The following is an 18620-nucleotide window of genomic DNA, read 5'->3' on the forward strand; positions in this document are numbered from 1 at the left end:
ATAATTGAGCAGATGGGTTCAAAGAACCCAGCCCCCCCACCAGCTCCACCCCTCCCTATTTCCTTCATTATCTTCCTCACTCTGAGGGGCCACCGGGGAAAAGGGCGAACATGGGGGGGGGACCCTCTCCCCTAGCTATGCCCCGGGTGCCGCCACTGTATTGCACATTCCTTTCCTCCTAAAAATCCTGCAGTGTATCTCCCCAAGTGTGACATCCATTTACTCAGGAGTAAATGCTGCCTAGAGAATGGGTGTGTGTGTGTTTCATTTTAAGTGCTTTCTTTAAGCTCTGGAGATATTTTATTGCAACTTCAGTGCAAAGCATTCAGGCAGGCTACTGTATTTGCAGAACATGGAAGGAGGGCCCTGAATCCCACATGGGTATCCAAGTCTCCCCCACCCCCGCCCCATGTGACACCTGAGCAAAGAAGATGATGTGGGCCAGAAGAAATCAGTCTGAGGCCCGATGGTCAATGGATGAAAGAGGGGCACCAGCAAGGTATCTGAGATTAATTTAAGTCGTGTGACAAATGCAGCTCCCACAAGGATTCTTCCTGGGTCTGGTGCTGTTTCGCCTTTTCTTAATTTTAGGAAAAACTGCATCATCGGCGGAGATGAAGAAATGGGATGACTCTGGACCACCGTGATGAAATAAAACCTTTTGGGAGGTTCACAAAGAAAAGAATAATGCAAAAAAGGACCCCAAGTGAAAACTCTTAAGTTCAAATATATAAATAATTTAGATCATGAGATACCACAATTTAATCAAATGCATTACATATTATCACTTCATTAAGATAATAAGATAAGAGATAAGATAAGAGCCAGCATGGTGTAGTGGTTAGAGTGCTGCTGGACTAGGACTGCTCGGGGTCGGGGAGACCCAAGTTCAAGTCCACATTCAGCCATGCATGATACTTGCTGGGTGATTCTGGGCCAGACACTTCTCTCTCAGCCTAACCTACTTCACAGGGTTGTTGTATGTAGTACACCGCTCTGGGATCCTTGGAGGAGGAGTGGGATATAAAATGTAAAAAATAAAATAAAATAAAATAATTTCAAAACATTGATCCCAACTACTAAAAGTCATCAAATGTTCACACATACATAAAAAGCATGCATAGATACATAAACAAAGTCTCTAAAAAAGTGCGAAGGTGGTAGTTTTGGATGCCCTGATCCATGGAGTCAAAATCCACAAATGGACATTACTCAAGTTCCATAGAGATATCTAAAGCTTTCATTAGAAAATATTAATGAATGCTGAGAGGTGTTTCCAATAATGTTTTATAATGAGGCGAAATCCATATGAAAGCAATGGCTCTTTTGAAGAGAGATCTCCAATAGTTCTTAGAACTACCCCAGATGTGTTTTGGGTGCTCAGCCTTCCTCAGAGTCATTATTTAGAAAGTTCTTCAGTGCAGTTGTGTATAGACCATAATGTCATTATTTATATACTGGAATTGAGAGTTTTCACCTGAGGTTCTTTTTTGCATTATTGTGACTCTGGACAAGGCAGCTGCATGTCAAACTTTCATGATGAGGTGGGGGTGTGCAGAACCCCCACTTACATTTATATCCCACTCTTCTTCCAAGGAGCCCAGAGCCCAGTATATGGTTATGTTTATCCTCAGAACAACCCTGTGCAGTAGGTTAGGCTGAGAAAGCAGTGACTGGCCAAGAGTCACCTAGTGAATTTCATGGCTGAGGGAGGATTTGAACTCGGGTCTCCCCATCCAGGTCCTAGTTCAATGCTCTAACCATTACACCATGCTGAGAATTGGGAGGAAGCAAGCAGATCTCTCTTAAGATGAATGTTGGCCAGCTCATTCTTTGTGAATGGGAGCAAATCCTGGCTTCTTCTTTTTTTTACGGTGAAATGTTGGCCTTGAGGGGTTCCAGAGAAGATTCTCAGGGGCTTTTCAGCAAATAGGTGCCTGAGACGGAATACATTTTGGAAGCCACTCGCTTAGAGGAACAAGATGAGGGAGAATGGGGCTGCTCTCTCTGTACGCTACTTCTGGTTTGAAGTCGCCTGAGAAGCACAAGTGAAGGTTGATGCAAAAGGGCTGCCTTCACTGCCTGGCAACTGATGACCAAGGAGGTATCGAGCCTGTGATTGGCCAAGCTCGAGTCTCTCCTGGACAGGAAAGTCCCTCGCGGGCAAAGATAACCCCCTTGCGCAGGTGACAAACTGGTTCTGGAAAATCCCTGGCGCAGCCCCAACATGCAAGGGGAGGGGCCGGCGGGGGCACCAAGGCAACACAGCAAGAGACCTGCCTCTCTCTAACTGGCCCCAGCCTTTGCTGCCTTCCGGGCTATCACCCAGTGCACCCACCCCCCTCCTCCAGCTGGTGCAGAGCAGCTGAACTTGAGAGCAGACGCGGAGAGGCTGCGGTCTGACTTTCACTTTTAAGATCAGGAACGGAATCACGTCTGTCCAGAGGCTCCCCCCCCACCCCTGGAGATAGTAAACGAAAAGGGCTCTGAGAGTCTGCAGTCTCTTTGGAATTTCTCTCCCCTCCCTCTTCCCTCTAAACCCCGGGAGGGGTGTCCTTTCTCACTGAGGCTATTAGGTAGAGAAAGGACTTTGTGTGAAAAACTCAGGAGCTCAGAAAAGCATTAAGGATTCTAAAGCGGGGTGTAGGAAATAGAAGTATGAACGTGACATGAAAATTTCCATCAGGAAAAGGCACTTGCTGAAGCAAACAAAATGAGAAATCGCGTGGAACATTATATTCTTGATGCAGGTTGGCTTGAAATACTATCTTGTTGATCTCTTGTATTCTGTGTGAGTCTGTCATGTTTGAGTTAAGAAACCCAATAAGGTAGCAATAAGCAAAGCAGAAATGAAGCATGGAAGTGAAGGAGACGGAGCTGGAAGGTTGGATAGGTCAGATATGAAACAAGTTGTTTTAGTAATAACTAATCAGCCTACTTTCTTTTCACTGTCTCTACATCTGGACTAAATCTGGTGTAAATCGAGGTCCGAAAGGCGGTATAAAAATGCATAAATAAATAAATAAATAAATAAAAGTTAGATCTCTTGTTCCTCAAATGTTCATGTGTCCACCATCTTGGATCGGGGTGGACGTCATCATTACAAACTGCACCACTGAGTTGTCCCTGTGTATCACTCACTACAGCTGTTCCAAATTTGGTTCAAATTGGTTAGACCGTCCTCAAGTTAGTGCACTTGTGCCTCAAAGGTTTATGCATCTGCCATCTTGGATTGGGGTGGGTGACATCATCACAAACTACACCATTGGGCATCCCTATGTGTCCATTCAGCTGTAGCAAATTTGGTTCAAATCAGTTAGACTGTCCACAAGTTAGTGCACTTGCACCTCCAAAGTTTCTGTCCACCATCTTGAATCAGGGTGGATGACATCATCACAATCTTCACCATTGAGTGTCCCTATGTGGCCCTACAGCTGTAGCAAATTTGGTTCAAATCAGTTAAGCGGATCACAAGTTAGCTCATTTGTGCCTCAAACGTTTATGGTTCCGCCATCCTGAATCAGACTGGATGACATCATCTCAGATTATACCACTGAGGTATCCCTGAGTGTCTCTCACTACAACTGTACCTAATTTGGTTCAAATCAGTTAGACAGTCCACATGTTAGCCCACTTGCGCCTCAAACATTTATGCATCTGCCATCTTGGATTGGGGTAGATGACATCTTCACAAACTACGCCATTGAGGTGTCCCTATGTGTCCCTGCAGCTGCAGCATTTTTGGTTCAAATCGGATAAGCAGTTCTACAAGTTAACCCACTTGCGCCTCAAAAGTTTGTGCATCCTCCATCTTGTCTCTCGGTGTGGATGACATCATCACAAGCTACTCCATTGAGGTGTCCATGTGTGCCACTCATTGCAACTGTACCTAATTTGGTTTAAATTGGTTAGACAGCCCACAAATTAGCTTGCTTGCACCTCCGATGTTAACACGGCAATTCAGTTGGAGCTGACATTGTCAGATAGGACTTGGATTAGCCAGAGATAGGGAAAGTTAAGGCTAGAAAGAGGATGTCTGGTTAGGGTTTCTGGAGCAGGACTGAAGGTGGAATTGGGAGGTTGGTGGATAAGTTTTACACACCAGGCATGACCTCTGCAGAGCAAGAGCAAGAGGAGAGCTGGTCTTGTGGGAGCAAGCATGACTTGTCCCCTTAGCTAAGCAGGGTCCACCCTGGTTGCATATGAATGGGAGGCTAGAAGTGTAAGCATTGTAAGATATTCCCCTCAGGGGATGGAGCCGCCACTCTGGGAAGAGCAGAAGGTTCCAAGTTCCCTCCCTGGCTTCTCCAAGATATGGCTGAGAGAGATTCCTGCCTGCACCCTTGGAGAAGCCGCTGCCAGGCTGTGAAGACAATACTGAGCTAGATAGACCAATGGTCTGACTTAGTATATGGCAGCTTCCTATGTTCCTGTGTTCTTAAGTTTGACTATCAAATGTAAATGCTGGGTGTGTATGGTTGATTACACAGGATATATACCCAGGAGGAATATATCCCAGTAAAGATGTTGAAAGTCTAAAGAAGCTTGTTATTTTTAAACAGTCCCCTCAGTAACTTGAAATTAAAGCTTTGTTGATGCATTAATGCAATCTTATACAAGTCCCTGAGTTTGAATACAAGTTTGAAATATAAAAGGTGGTGTACAGTCGTGCTAGTTCTAAGGTTGTTACTTTGTCTCACAAAACACTATGCCTTTGACCCTACAGTGTAATGATTAAGAAGCCACTGAAGCTATTGTACAAGAATAATGTTATTTTCTTTGGGTTAGAATTTTAAAACTTTTTCAACTGCATCTATTTCTCCCCACATGTTACCGCTCGGGGGGTGGTGGGGCACAATACCAAAGTTAGCGTTAGAATTTAGAAACCCAGATTAGGATTTAATTTGGTGGTGCAGCGTAATAAAGAAACAGAGGGTTTAAAATAAATAAAAGGGTCACACACATATTGTTTCTTTTAACATCTCTATATTTTAAACACTAATTTCCCAGTCCCAACCTCGGGTCCTGATGGGGCAACATTTACATTGGCTGCTTGGGGGAGAAATGAGCCTTGGCCCCCCATATAACTGAGCAGGGGAGGGGGACTAAAGTCCTTGGGCGGCCCCTGAAAGAGGCCCTCCCTTTGGTTAGGTGACAGCTTGCTCTTTGTTCTCCTCTCCTCCTGTCCTTCTGAAGAAGAAAGGGTGGGGGCAGAGGCAATCTTACCCCTGGACTTCGGGGCCAAAATCCAGGGCCTCCATACACCCTGGGTCGTCCCCCCCCCAAATCCTCTTTATTATTACATTTATATCCCGCTCTTCCTCCAGGGAGCCCAGAGCGGTGTACAAGGTTATGTTTTTTCCTCACATCAACCCTGTGAAGTAGGTTAGACTGAGAGATATGTGACTGGCCCAGAGTCACCCAGTGAGTTTCATGGCCCAATGAGGATTTGAACTCGGGTCTCCCTGGTCCTAGTCCAACCACTGCACCACATTGGCTCTCTGTCCTGGGCGGTGTGGTTTGTGCCCTTAAGAACCTATGTGTTAAAAAATGATGCTTAACTTGCAGCAGTGGGGCCTCCAAAGGCCTTTAGGTCCAGGCGCCAAAATTACCTAGTTGCTCTTGGGGGAAGGGGCCCATCTTCACATTTTGTCCCAGGGCGGCCCCTCTAATCCTGCTATGCTCCTGCTTGGCCCTCCCTGAACCCCACTTGAAGTTGGGTTTCCCAAGGAAGGAAAAACAAAGCACACGTTCTCCAAATACGTAAACAAGCTTCTTTTTCCTGATCACATGATTTCTGCCCCCTCCCCCAGCACACAGTCTGACAGTCAGCTTTTTTCCAGGCAGACCCCAGTGTTTCCGAGAACAGTCGCGCTCCGCGTCTCTAGGTTCAATATCCTGCCCAATCAGTGACCAGAGAGAGGTCAGCGTCACCAGTTGCTAGGCAGCTCTGACTGGAAAGAGAAAGGCAGGAGGACTCAGGCTGCAAGCCGGCTGTTTTTGGAGTTGAAAGTACGCTCAATGCCCCTAATTCCAAAAGCAATAAATGCTGGCTGAGATTATGCCCTCTGTGCATGCTCAGCGGCATTCTCAATCAGCCTGCAAGTAAAAATAAAGATTCTCCTCTCTGCCTCTGGCTCTAATTCCAGACCCTGATTCTAGCCTCTGATATAACATCCCAGTCCCTTGCAAAGACTGAGTGCTTGTCTGAGATTAAGCGCTGAGGCTCTGATACTAACTGTCTTGCCTAGACCTCTCTAAATACCTTCTTAAGCTACCCAGGGAGATAACTGTAGCAGCAAAAGCCAACCCTCGTGTACAATAATTGTGGTACAGCCCTAGAATGGCATTAGCAGAATTTTCAGCAAGATGCTTAGAGGCTGGGAGACCCTTCCCCTTTAGCAAGAGGTTCCCTCCAGGCCTGTAACCAGAGGCGTATCTAGGGAAAATAGTGCCTAGGGCAAGCACTGAAATTGTGCCCCTTGTCCAAACATCTGACTCCCATCTTTCAGATAACTTTACCATAATATCAGCTCAAAAATACAAGTCAAGCTCGTTAATCTCGTTAAGCTCATTAATTTCAAAAACTATTTCCAGACCAAAAAATGCTAGAAAACTAATAATTTCAGTATGCTGGGACTCATGAAATACCCAAATACTATCTGGAGGTGTTCTTGGAAAACTAAACAGAAGTGCCTGTCTAATTCTCTACTATGCATTGTAGCATCACTATTACATAAGTTTTAAAATTGAATGGAGAATTTGACTTTTCCCAGATACTCTGAAAATAATTAAAGGATATGCAGAGTAAACTGTGTTACTGCTTGGAATATATTCTAGTCTTTCAGGAAGACAGTTAAAATGAGAGAAAGAGAGCAAGAAACTCCCAGTGGGCCTTAATACTAAGGATTTCACAGTGATTCAAAGACAAACTCACCATTAATAGCCATATTATTAAGACTTCACATTTAACTCACTTATCACAAGAAGCAAAGTAAGAACAAATGAATACAATCCTAGCTCATAAGCTTCAGCTCAGTATTCACAAGACCTGATTCTCTGTACATAGTGCCAAACTGAATATGTGTACAGTGACTTATATTGATTTTTTTTAAAAAATTACCTGTAGCCCCTTTGCGGGGCTTCATAAAGGCCATGGGGGGGGTCTGCAAAGGTTCCCCCTCTCCCCTTTGGCCTCTAGGGCCTCGCAGGGACCATTTGAGCATGTGCGGTGGCCATTTTTTAAAATAATTTTTTTTAAAACGCTGCTGAAAACAAAATGGCCACCGCGTATGCTTAAATGGCCTCTGTGAGGCCTGGCATGGCCTAGGGCCTCACAGAGGCCATTTGAGCATGCACGTTGGCCATTTTGTTTTCAGCAGCCATTTTTTCAAAATATTTAATTTTTTAAAATGGCGCCCCCCTTCAAGTGGTGCCCGGGGCATGTGCCCTGCCTGCCCCACCCTAGATATGCCCCTGCCTGTAACCAGCCTCAAAATTGCTGGGAGGGGGTATTGCAGAAGTCAGGGGAGGCAGGTTCTAAAATGTTCAGTGAAAACAGTCAGTGAGGATGGGGAGGAAAGATAATTTTTTGATGTGGCAGGTACACACCATGCCACCAGCTGGTTACAGGCCTGATTCCCTCAGCTCTGCTTTCACAAGTCCTGGGGGCTAAGCCCCATCCAGATCAGATTCTACTATAGGGCAACTCTCTCCCCGACCCCCATACATCCTGGCTTGTTTATGGTTAGGATTCTTGTACCTTAAAGGTTCAAACTGAATTTCCATTCAGCTGCCAATCTCTCTGTAGAAAACCTCCCTGCAATAGAAAACTAGCCAGGCATGGAGCTTGACTGCCAGCGGTCTGTGTGTGGCTGTGGCAGCAGCCCCGCTCACTCCACCCCCCGCATCTGACATCAGATGTGGGGGCTCTGATGTCAGACACAGGGGGTGGGGGTGTGATCTGGCTCCCAAACGGAGCCGCAAGGTTCCGTCTGGGAGTTGGAGTCCAATTCCTGAAGGCAGGGAAGAGCTGCTGCTGCCCGCGCCACAAATGCAGCGGCTATTTAACTCCCGAATGGGGGCCATGCGATCCCCACTTGGGAGCTAAACCACCACCCCTGCATCTGACATCAGACGTTGGGGGGGGGGTTCGGTGCCGCGAAGTGCGGTCCCTGATTGGGTGCGGCCCAGGTTCTTTGAACCTATTTGCCCAATAGTAACTCCACCCCTGAAACTAGGAGAGGGCTGAAATAGAAACTTGGCCAGGCTTGAATGCTACGACCTCATGTGCCAATTTTCTGCATGCAGGGAGTTTGCATTCCCAAAATGGTAGCCTGTACCACCACCTTCTGTTGTAATACAGAAGAGGTAATCACCAAGGCCTTGAGTATGAGGGGGGAATATCCATGAATCCCACCCCCTTTTGTGAAACAGGGTCCAGGTGGCATTCCTTTGGGGGCAGTGGTAGCACCAAAACAAAAATTGAGGGGGGCACAGAAGGCGCAAAGTGGATTTCTGGGCTGTATCCCACATGTTAGGCTTCTGAAACAGAAACGAGGAGCAGCTAGGGGACGGCTACTTTTCTGAGGAGGGACTTCGCCCCCCTGAGCCCGCCTTGTGAAACCTTCTTTATTCTAACATTCAGCTGCGCCATCCCCATAGGGGTCACTTCCATAGCAACTGATGATGTGAGGCCACTTCTGGGGGACCTTCCTATGGGGGGGGGCGCTGGAAGCTGAAGTGGCCTTCTGAGGAGGTTTTGCTCCGCTCTTTGGTGACCACAGTCTCCTGGATCGTGACCAGCTTCTCTCTTTCATTTCCCTGAATGCTGAGTTCAGCTTGATGTGTGGGGAAGCGAAATTTGAGTGCCTCCTCAGCCTTTGCTCAGCTTCCAATGGTGGGGAGTGCGGGGGGGGGGTGGGCTCTGGGAAAGGAAGGATGTTCTGGAGTGGTGGGGGTAAATATGTGCTGGGGAGGCCCAGAGGTTCTGCTTCAGACAAACCAAACTTTGGAATGACAGATTTAGGGAGCTGTCCAGATCCAGGGAACAGAGAAGGGTGTGTGTGGAGGGTGTGTGTGAATGTCCCCCTGCTCCCCCCCATCACAGCACAGCTTTAGAGACTGACAGAGTGATGGGATCTCTGGTTCTAGCTCTTCAGAACGTGCTTATTTATTTATCATAGGACTTGATATCCCTCCTTTCCTGACTCATAATCCAAGGCAGCAAAAAAGGTCAAACAAGAGATGCAATACATTAGAAAAATTATGAAAAACGACAGCTGAACAAATGTTCCTAAGTGAGCTGATCAAGCCACACTTTTAATAATCTGGATGGGAAAAACACTTTTCAGCTTTCATTTTAAGCATGGAGAAAGAATCTCTCTGGGGAGGTGGTTCAAAAGCTGTGGGCCTTCCACCCTGGTACTCACCAAGTAGATCTCACCCAGAGGTGTGCCCAGGAGGAGCAGGGCCTCCAAGGCCAAACTCGGGGTCCTGCAAGGTCCATATTCAGGCAGAAGCAGGGAAGACAGGACCCATATTTACTTATTGTCCCAGGGCCCACTCCAACCTTGCTGCACCTCTGCCTGGAAGGTTTAGGCAGAATTGGATTAGGCAGAAGCAAATTGGATTAGGCAGCCAGGGTAGACAGTGCAGGATTGGAGGCTTATAGAACAGTTATCTTGTTTCCACCTGAATCCAAGTGGCAGTATCCTGCACCTGTTGAAGCCTCTGGACAGTCTTTGGGGCAGCCCCTCAGTGAGACCATTGCAGCAGTCTACTATGGATGTAGAGCATAAGCCACTGCAGCCGGATCTAACCTGAAGGTTGAATTTGGCGAAAGCTCTCCTGGCTACAGATGACCACAGGGAAGAAACAGTCTGAGATGTTAAACTAAAATTAAACTAAAGGGAAATGGAATGGCCATGCTGATGGTTCTCTTATTCAACAACTTAGCAGCTGGTTCCAGAGCCGGCCCCCCTGCCCTGCCCGACCATTGGCAGCTGAGAAGTAAGAACATAAGAACATAAGAACAGCCCTGCTGGATCAGGCCCAAGAAGGCCCATCTAGTCCAGCATCCTGTTTCACACAGTGGCCCACCAGATGTGGCTGGAAACCTAAAGGCAGGAGCTGAGGGCGTGCCCTCTCTCCTGCTGTTACTCCCTTGCAACTGGTACTCAGAGGCATCCTGCCTTTGAGGCTGGAGGTGGCCCTCTGACTAGTAGCTGTTGTTAGACCTCTCCTCCATGAAGTTATCCAAACCCCTCTTAAAGCTGTCCAGGTTGTTGGCTGTCACCACATCTTGTGGCAGAGAATTCCACAAGTTGATTATGCGTTGTCTGAAAAAATACTTCCATTTGCTGGTTCCAGATTTCCTGGCAATCAATTTCATGGGATGACCCCTGGTTCTAGTGTTGTGTGAGAGGGAAAAGAATTTCTCTCTATCCACCTTCTCCACACCATGCATGATTTTACAGACCTCTATCATGTCTCCCCACAGTCGTCTTTTTTCTAAACTAAAAATCCCCAGGTGTTGCAGCCTTGCCTCATAAGAAAGGTGCTCTAGGCCCCTGATCATCTTGGTTGATCATCAATAATGTGATGCACGAAGGGATGCACACTGGAGCAAAAAATGAAAAACTTCACATATACACTGATGGGGTCTGAGTTGTCGGTGACTGGCCTGTAGAGGACTCTTGGGGTTGTGGTGGAAAGCTCATTGAAAGTGTCAACTCACTGTGCAGCTGTGAAAAAGGCACATTCCATGCTTGGGTCCAATAGAAAGAGGACTAAAAATACAATTGCTAATATTATAATGCCTTTATACAAATCTATGGTGGTGGCCACATTGGGAGTGTGATGTACTATTCTAGTCAGCATGTCTCAAAGAAGGCATTATAGAACTGGAAAAAATGCCAAAGAGGGCAGCTAAGATGATCAGGGGCCTGGAGCACCTTCCTTATGAGGCAAGGCTACAACATAGTTTAGAAAAAGGACAACTAAGGGGAGACATGATACAAGTCTATAAAATCATGCATGGTGTGGAGAGAGTGGAGAGAGAGAAATTTTCCTCCCTCTCTCACAGCACTAGAACCAGGGGTCATCCCATGAAACAGATTACCAGGAAATCTAGGAATGATTAAAAGAAGAGCTTTATAACCTCCAACCTCAGAGGCAAGATGCCTCTAAATACCAGTTGCAGGGGAGCGACAGCAAGAGAGAGGGCATGCCCTCAGCTCTTGCTTGTGGTCCAGGGGCATAGCTAGGGGAGAGGGGGCCATGTTCTACAGTCTCTCCTCTCCCTGGTGGCCCCTCATAGTGAGGGAGATAATGAAGAAAATAGGGAGGTGTGGAGCTGGGGGGGGGCCTCAGGAGCTGGGGACCCCAGGTTCTTTGAACCCATATGCTCAATTATAGCTACACCCCTGCTGTGGGCTTCGCAGAGGCATCAGGTGGGTGTGGACCACTGTGTGAAGCAGGATGCTGGACTGGATGGACCTCGGGCTCTCGGTGACAGGGCCTTGGAAGCTGGCGTACTCCACCTGGCAGGCATAGATGTCTCCACTCTCCAAGTGTGTTTCTAATTCCAGCATGATGTGGATCTGGAAGGTCCAATCCCCATTCCGCATTAGATTGGTGGTCGCCACTTTGCTTTCATCTTCCTCCTTCCCATTCCTCAGCCACTTGATTCAATCTCCAAAGGGAAGAAGTTGTCCATGTTGCACATTAGAGAAATGTGTTGGGAGGAAAGGGTTGTAGTCCATGAGAGTGATTATCACCTTTGGCTGAACTGGGGGTGGGAAGAGAGAAGATGGGAAGGGCCAGAGAGGCTTGGGGGAGGCAGCAGGGACTCCAATGGTTCAAATGAGGGATGCGAAGAGAACCTACCCCTCCAGTCCAGATGGCTTCTCCATCTTCTGTGCTACCCACAAAACCCGCCCTCTGCTACCCCAACAACCACCCCTTGGTTCTCTGAGTCCTACTTCACTCTCCCAAAGGGATGATGTGTGGTGGTGGAGAGTGTCTACCTGAGCTGTTTTTCCTCTGGTGCTTTATCTTTTTCTCCACAGGAGGGGAAAATGTCTAGGGGAGACCACTGCTGTGAAAGTGTGTATATATAACAACATTTATCCAGTATAGTTCAACGTGGTTTACAACAGCACTGCAAATATGAGCCATACAAAGAAGAAGAAAAGAAAGGTGGCCTCATTTTGGGAGGGGTATAAGAGTCCCAGGCCATGAAGGGCTTTAAAGGCTGCATCTGCTCACCGTGCATGCCTCCCATCACTTGGTAAGAATGTGCAGCTCCATTCTGCACTACTACTACAACTACCACCACCACCACCACCACCACCACCACTATTTATATACTGTTTTCAACAAAGTTTCCAAAGCAGTTTACATAGAAAAATAAGTAAGTAAGTAAGCAGTGGTGGAGCCACCATTGAGCGTGTTGGAAATTCTCTGTGGTGAGAGAATCCCTTTCTCATTATAGCAGAGTGCACAGAGGCACAACACAGTGGAATTTACTTAGGCATGCGTGTATGCTGAGAGTAAAGTAACTTGGAGCCCATTCATAGTTTCAAATCAATATAAAACGCATTTATTAAGGAACTCCATTCTAGATAGGAAAGTGAGGAGTTAGGATTTCTAATCTATCTATCTAGCTGGATGCAGATGGATTCTGCATCTTCTCTGCACACATGGTGCAGGGAGAGCAGCTTGCCATGTTGCAAGGTAGAAGGGCAGGTAGGGAAGAGAGGAAGGAAGTTAATCCCTGAGATTAGCAATCTACATTTCAAAGGGATAGTGTCAGAGCAGTGGAGAAGGGATGACCAATGTCTTGACCCTCTAGCCCTCTGACTCACTAGTCTGTCCTCCACTGTCTGAGACAAGAGACAGCGCAAAGCCCCTTTAACTTCCAACAGGGCGAACGTGTTAAAAGAACCCGGTCCGCCAACAATCGGGGCTGTGCCTCGCGGCCCTGACATGCCCCCCCCGCATCTGACGTCAGACGTGGGGGTGCTGGTTTAGCTCCCGAGTGGGGGGGTGCGCAGCCCCCGTTTGGGAGTTAAATGGGCGGTACTGCATTCGCAGCACAGCTAGGAGCAGTTGTTCGCTGCCTTTAAGGCAGGGAAGAGTCGCTCCTGGCTGTGCTGTGAATGCAGTGCCAGCCCCAATCTAGCTCCTGAATGGGGCCACACGCCCCCTTTGGGAGTTAAATGGCCAGCGCTGCTGCGTTTGTGGTGTGGCCAGGAGCGGCTCTTCCCTGCCTTAAAGGGAGAGAAGAGCCGCTCCTGGCTGAGCTGCGAGCACAGTGGCAGCCTGACTAATTCCCGAACAGAGCTGCATGGCTCCATTCAGGAGCCAGTCCACACACCCCATGTCCGATGCGGGGGCGTGGCTAGCTCCCAAGTCTGATGTGGGGGGCGGGGTGAGCGGGGCTGCCACCGCAGCTGAGCACAGGCTGCCAGCGGTCTGGCTCCGCCAGTGAAAGAAAGAAAGAAAGAAAGAAAGAAAGAAAGAAAGAAAGAAAGAAAGAAAGAAAGAAAGAAAGAAAGAAATGGTTCCCTGTCCCAAAAAAGATCACAATCTAAAAAAGAAACGTAAGTTAAACACCAACAACAGCCACTGTGAGAGATGCTGCGCTGGGGTTGGATAGGGCCAATTCACTAGGTGAAGCCTCTGTCCTCAACCTGAAATACAATATTTCAACATAATTAACATTTTTAAACCCCCCCCCCAAAAAAAACCCCCAAAACCCACAAGAGGTTCTGGTAAGAACTAATCTGCCTAATTTCTGTTCACTATAATTTTAATTGATATTCACCATCTTTGACCTCGGGGAGCACGGCCAACAACCCACATAACCTTACCTTGCTCCTCTGCAATGCCAGGTCTGTCCAAAATAAATCAGAACTCATCCATGATTTGATTATGGATGAAGGGGCCTACATGGTGTGTATTACTGAGACTTGGTTGGGGGAGGCTAGTGGTCCAGTTTGGTCCCAGCTTCTTCCTCCAGGATATTCTGTAGAGGAGCAGGTGAGGGGACGTGGTCGGGAAGGTGGAGTGGCTGTGGTCTATAAGGATAACATCTCCCTTACCAGGGTCCCTGTTAGGGTATCGGATCATATCGAATGTGTGTACTTGAGTTTGGGGACCAGGGATAGGATGGGACTTCTGTTGGTGTACCAATCACCCCACTGCCCAACAGAATCCCTTATTAAGCTCACGGACTTGGTAGCGGAACTAGCATTGGAGTCTCACAGACTTTTGGTGCTGGGGGACTTCATTGTTCATTTCGGGACCAATTTGTCCAGGGCAGCTCAGGAGTTCATAGCGGCCATGACAACTATGGGCCTATCCCAAGCGGTCTCTGGATCAACGCATATTGCAGGTCACATGCTTGATTTGGTCGTTTATTCTGATCAGGGTGGTGTTCCGTGGGTGGGGACTCCTATGATCTCCCCGTTGTCATGGATGGACCACCATCTGGTTAAGGTCGGACTTACAGCCACTTCCCACCTCCACAGGGGTGAAGGGCCTATTAGAATGGTCCACCCAAAGAGGTTATTGGATCCAATAGGATTCCAAGAAGCCTTGGAGGGATTCGATGTTGGCTCTGCCAGTGATCCTGTTGATGGCCTGGTTGAGAATTGGAACAACTTGCTCACCAGGGCAGTAGACACGATTGTTCCTAAGTGTCCCCTCTGACCTGCTTCAAAACTGGCCCCTTGGTATATGGAAGATCTGCAGGGGCTGAAGTGGCAAGGTAGGCGACTGGAGCGCAAGTCGAGAAAGACTCGACTTGAATCCGACAGATTATGTCATATAGCACATTTAAAGATGTATGCTCAGGCGATATGTGCGGCAAAGAAGCGGTTCTTTTCTGCCTGTATTGCTTCTGCGAACTCGTGTCCAGCGGAGTTGTTCAGGGTTGTGAGGGGACTAATATCTGCCCCTCCTCCCTTGAACCAGAATTTGGAGTCATCAGTCATCCGCTGTGATGTGTTTAAAGAATTTTTTGCAGATAAAATCTCTCGGATTTGGGCCAACTTAGACGGAGACCCCACAATTAATTCGATGTCTGAACTGGAGGTGTCCGACAACTCCTCTTATGTGGTTTGACTGGATCGGTTTCAGTTTGTGACCGAATGGTGGAATGGTGAGGCCTACCACTTGTTCTCATGACCCTTGTCCAACATGGCTTGTTCGATCTAGCAGAGAGGCTGTTGTAGGAGGCCTGGTGGAAATCATAAATGCTTCTCTGAGGGAGGGCAGGATGCCTCCTTGTCTCAAGGAGACAATCATTAGACCTCTTTTAAAGAAGCCTACATTAGATCCCTCAGAGTTGAGCAACTATAGGGCTGTCTCCAACTTCCCATGGCTGGGCAAGATAATTGAGAGGATGGTGGCCTCTCAGCTCCAGGCGGTCTTGGAGGAAACTGATTATCTAGACCCATTTCAAACTGGCTTCGGGGCGGGATATGGGGTGGAGACTGCCTTGGTTGGCCTGATGGATGATCTCCAGTTGGGAATTGACAGAGGAAGTGTGACTCTGTTGGTCCTTTTGGACCTCTTGGAGGCTTTCGATACTATCGACCATAGTATCCTTCTGGAACGTCTGAGGGTGTTGGGGGTGGGAGGCACTGTTTTACAGTGGTTCCACTCCTACCTCTCGGACAGATTCCAGATGGTGTCAATTGGAGACTGTTGCACTTCAAAATCTGAGCTTAAGTATGGTGTCCCTCAAGGCTTTGTACTCTCTCCAATGCTTTTCAACATCTACATGAAACAGCTGGGAGAGATCATCAGGGGATTTGGAGCGGGATGTTATCAGTATGCTGATGACACCCAGATCTACTTCTCCATGTCAACTTCTTCAGGAGCTGGCATATCCTCTCTAAATGCCTGCCTGGAAGCAATAATGGGCTGGATGAGGGAGAATAAACTGAAGCTGAATCCAGATAAGATGGAGGTACTTATTGTGCGGGGTCAGAATTCCAGAGACGATTTTGACCTAACTGTTCTAGATGGGGTCACACTTCCCCAAAAGGAACAGGTTCACAGTCTGGGAGCACTTCAGGATCCACACCTCTTCCTGGTTTCTCAGGTTGAGGCGGTGGTCAGGGGTGCTTTCTATCTGCTTCAGCTGATACGTCAGCTGCATCCGTTTCTCGAGACCAGTGACCTCAAAACTGTGGTGCATTTGTTGGCAACCTCCAGACTGGACTTCTATGTGGGGCTGCCTTTGTATGTAGTCCGGAAACTTCAGTTGGTTCAGAACGCGGCAGCCAGGTTGGTCTCTGGGTCATCTCGGAGAGACCACATTACTCCCTTGCTGATGGAGCTACACTGGCTGCCAATAGGTTTCCGGGCAAAATACAAAGTGCTAGTTATAAAGCCCTAAACAGCTTACGCCCTGGGTATTTAAGAGAACGTCTTCTTCGTTATGTGCCCCACTGCCCACTGAAGTCACTTGAGGAGGTCTGTCTCCAGTTACCGCCAGCTCGTCTGGTGGCCACACGGAGACGGGCCTTCTCGGTCGCTTCCCCGAGATTTTAGAATGCACTCCCTGCTGAGATATGATCCTCCCCATCTCTGACTATTTTTTAAAAAAACATCTGAAGACCCATCTATTCTCCCAAGCTTTTTCAGCTTTTTAAATTTTATATTGTTTTTAAATTGTTAAACTGTTTTAACATTTTATATTTGTTTTAATTGTTTTTATGTCATTGTTAACCGCCCAGAGATGAAAGTTTGGGTGGCATATAAGTTAAATAAATAAATAAATAAATAAATAAATAAATATTATTATTTTTATTTTTACAGTTTATATCCCGCTCTTCCTCCAAGGAGCCCAGAGCAGTGTACTACATACTTCAGTGTCTCCTCACAACAACCCCGTGAAGTAGGTTAGGTTGAGAGAGAAGTGACTGGCCCAGAATCACCCAGCTAGTATCATGGCTGAATGGGGATTTGAACTCGGGTCTCCCTGGTCCTAAATAAATAAATCTTCAAATTTAAGCACTTTTGTTATTAATCCCCAAATGCAATATGCAGGGTACAGTAGAACGGTGGATGCCAGAGCCTTGTCTGTACGAACAGAGTGCACCAACATAGGTGGAGGATGACAATGAGAAGATGATGTCATAAGCCACAGTGTTGCAATGTCCCTATGGGGCACTATGCCTATATCAAATTTTTGTTCAAATCAGTCCAGGTAGTTAGGTAGTTATAAAATCAGTTAGGTAGTTCACAGCACAGGTTAGCCCACTTCCATCTCAAACGTTCATGCATCTGCCGTCTTGAACTGGGGTAGATGATGTCATTACAAACTATGCAGTTGAGGTGTCCTTATGTGGCAGTACAACTGTACCAAACTTGGTCCAAATGAGTCCAGGTATTATGGCGTTGTGAGGGGGGACACACTAATGGAGAGATGGACACACAGACACGACACAGAAACAGACACAGACACACACAGAGCAAGGTAATTTCATAAGACTACTTTCCATGAGATTGAAAAGTAGGTAGCCCACCTGATCCATCCCTCTGGCGCTCCCTGCCAGCTGGAAAGGGAACCTCCTCAGAAGCAGCAGAGAGATCTTTGGATTTGGAGATTTTGGAAAGACTTGTTATACTATTCCCCTCCAGGGACTCATAGTGTGGGTTTATTAAAAAAGAAAGAAAAAACCCACAATCCAAAGTCAGGTAATTGAGGGCCAAGGAAAAAACACAGTATCAAACAGCAAGCTTTTGAGCCCCACGAACTCTTCAGCAGCCAGATGGCCAGTAATGCTGTACACTGTATAGTACCCTAGTACAGAGGCGTATCTAGGGAAAATAGTGCCTAGGGCAAGCACTGAAATTGCGCCCCCCTGTCCAAGCATCTGACACCCATCTTTCAGATAACTTTACCATAATATCATCTGAAAAATACAAGTCAGGCTCGTTAAACTTTTAATATTTCAAAAACTATTTAGCAGTGGACTTAGCCAGACCAAAAAATGCTGGAAAACTACAAATTTCAGTATGCTGGGGCTCATGAAATACCCAAATACTATGTGGAGTTGTACTTGGAAAACTAAACAGACGTGCCTGTCTAATTCTCTACTATGTATTGTAGCATCACCATTACATAAGTTTTAAAAATCAAAGGAGAATTTGACTTTTCCCAGATACTCTGTAAATAATTAAAGGATATGCAGAGTAAACCGTGTCACTGCTTGGAATATATTCTAGTCTTTCAGAAAGACAGTTAAAATGAGAGAAAGAGAGCAAGAAACTCCCACTGGGCCTTAATATTAAGGATTTCACACTGATTCAAAGACAAACTCACCATTAATAGCCATATTAGCAAGACATCACATTTAACTCACTTTTCACAAGAAGCAAAGTAAGAGCAAATGAATACAATCCTAGGTCATAAGCGTCAGCTCAGTATTCACAAGCCCTGATTCTCTGTACATAGTGACAATCTGAATATGTGTACAGTGTCTTATATTATATCATATATTTGGCATGACCTAGGGCCTCACAGAGGCCATTTGAGCATGCACGGTGGCCATTTTGTTTTTGGCAGCCATTTTTTTAAAAAAAATAATTTTACAAAA

The sequence above is a fragment of the Hemicordylus capensis genome, chromosome 2 (assembly GCF_027244095.1).
Source record: "Hemicordylus capensis ecotype Gifberg chromosome 2, rHemCap1.1.pri, whole genome shotgun sequence".
Classification (NCBI taxonomy): Eukaryota; Metazoa; Chordata; class Lepidosauria; order Squamata; family Cordylidae; genus Hemicordylus; species Hemicordylus capensis.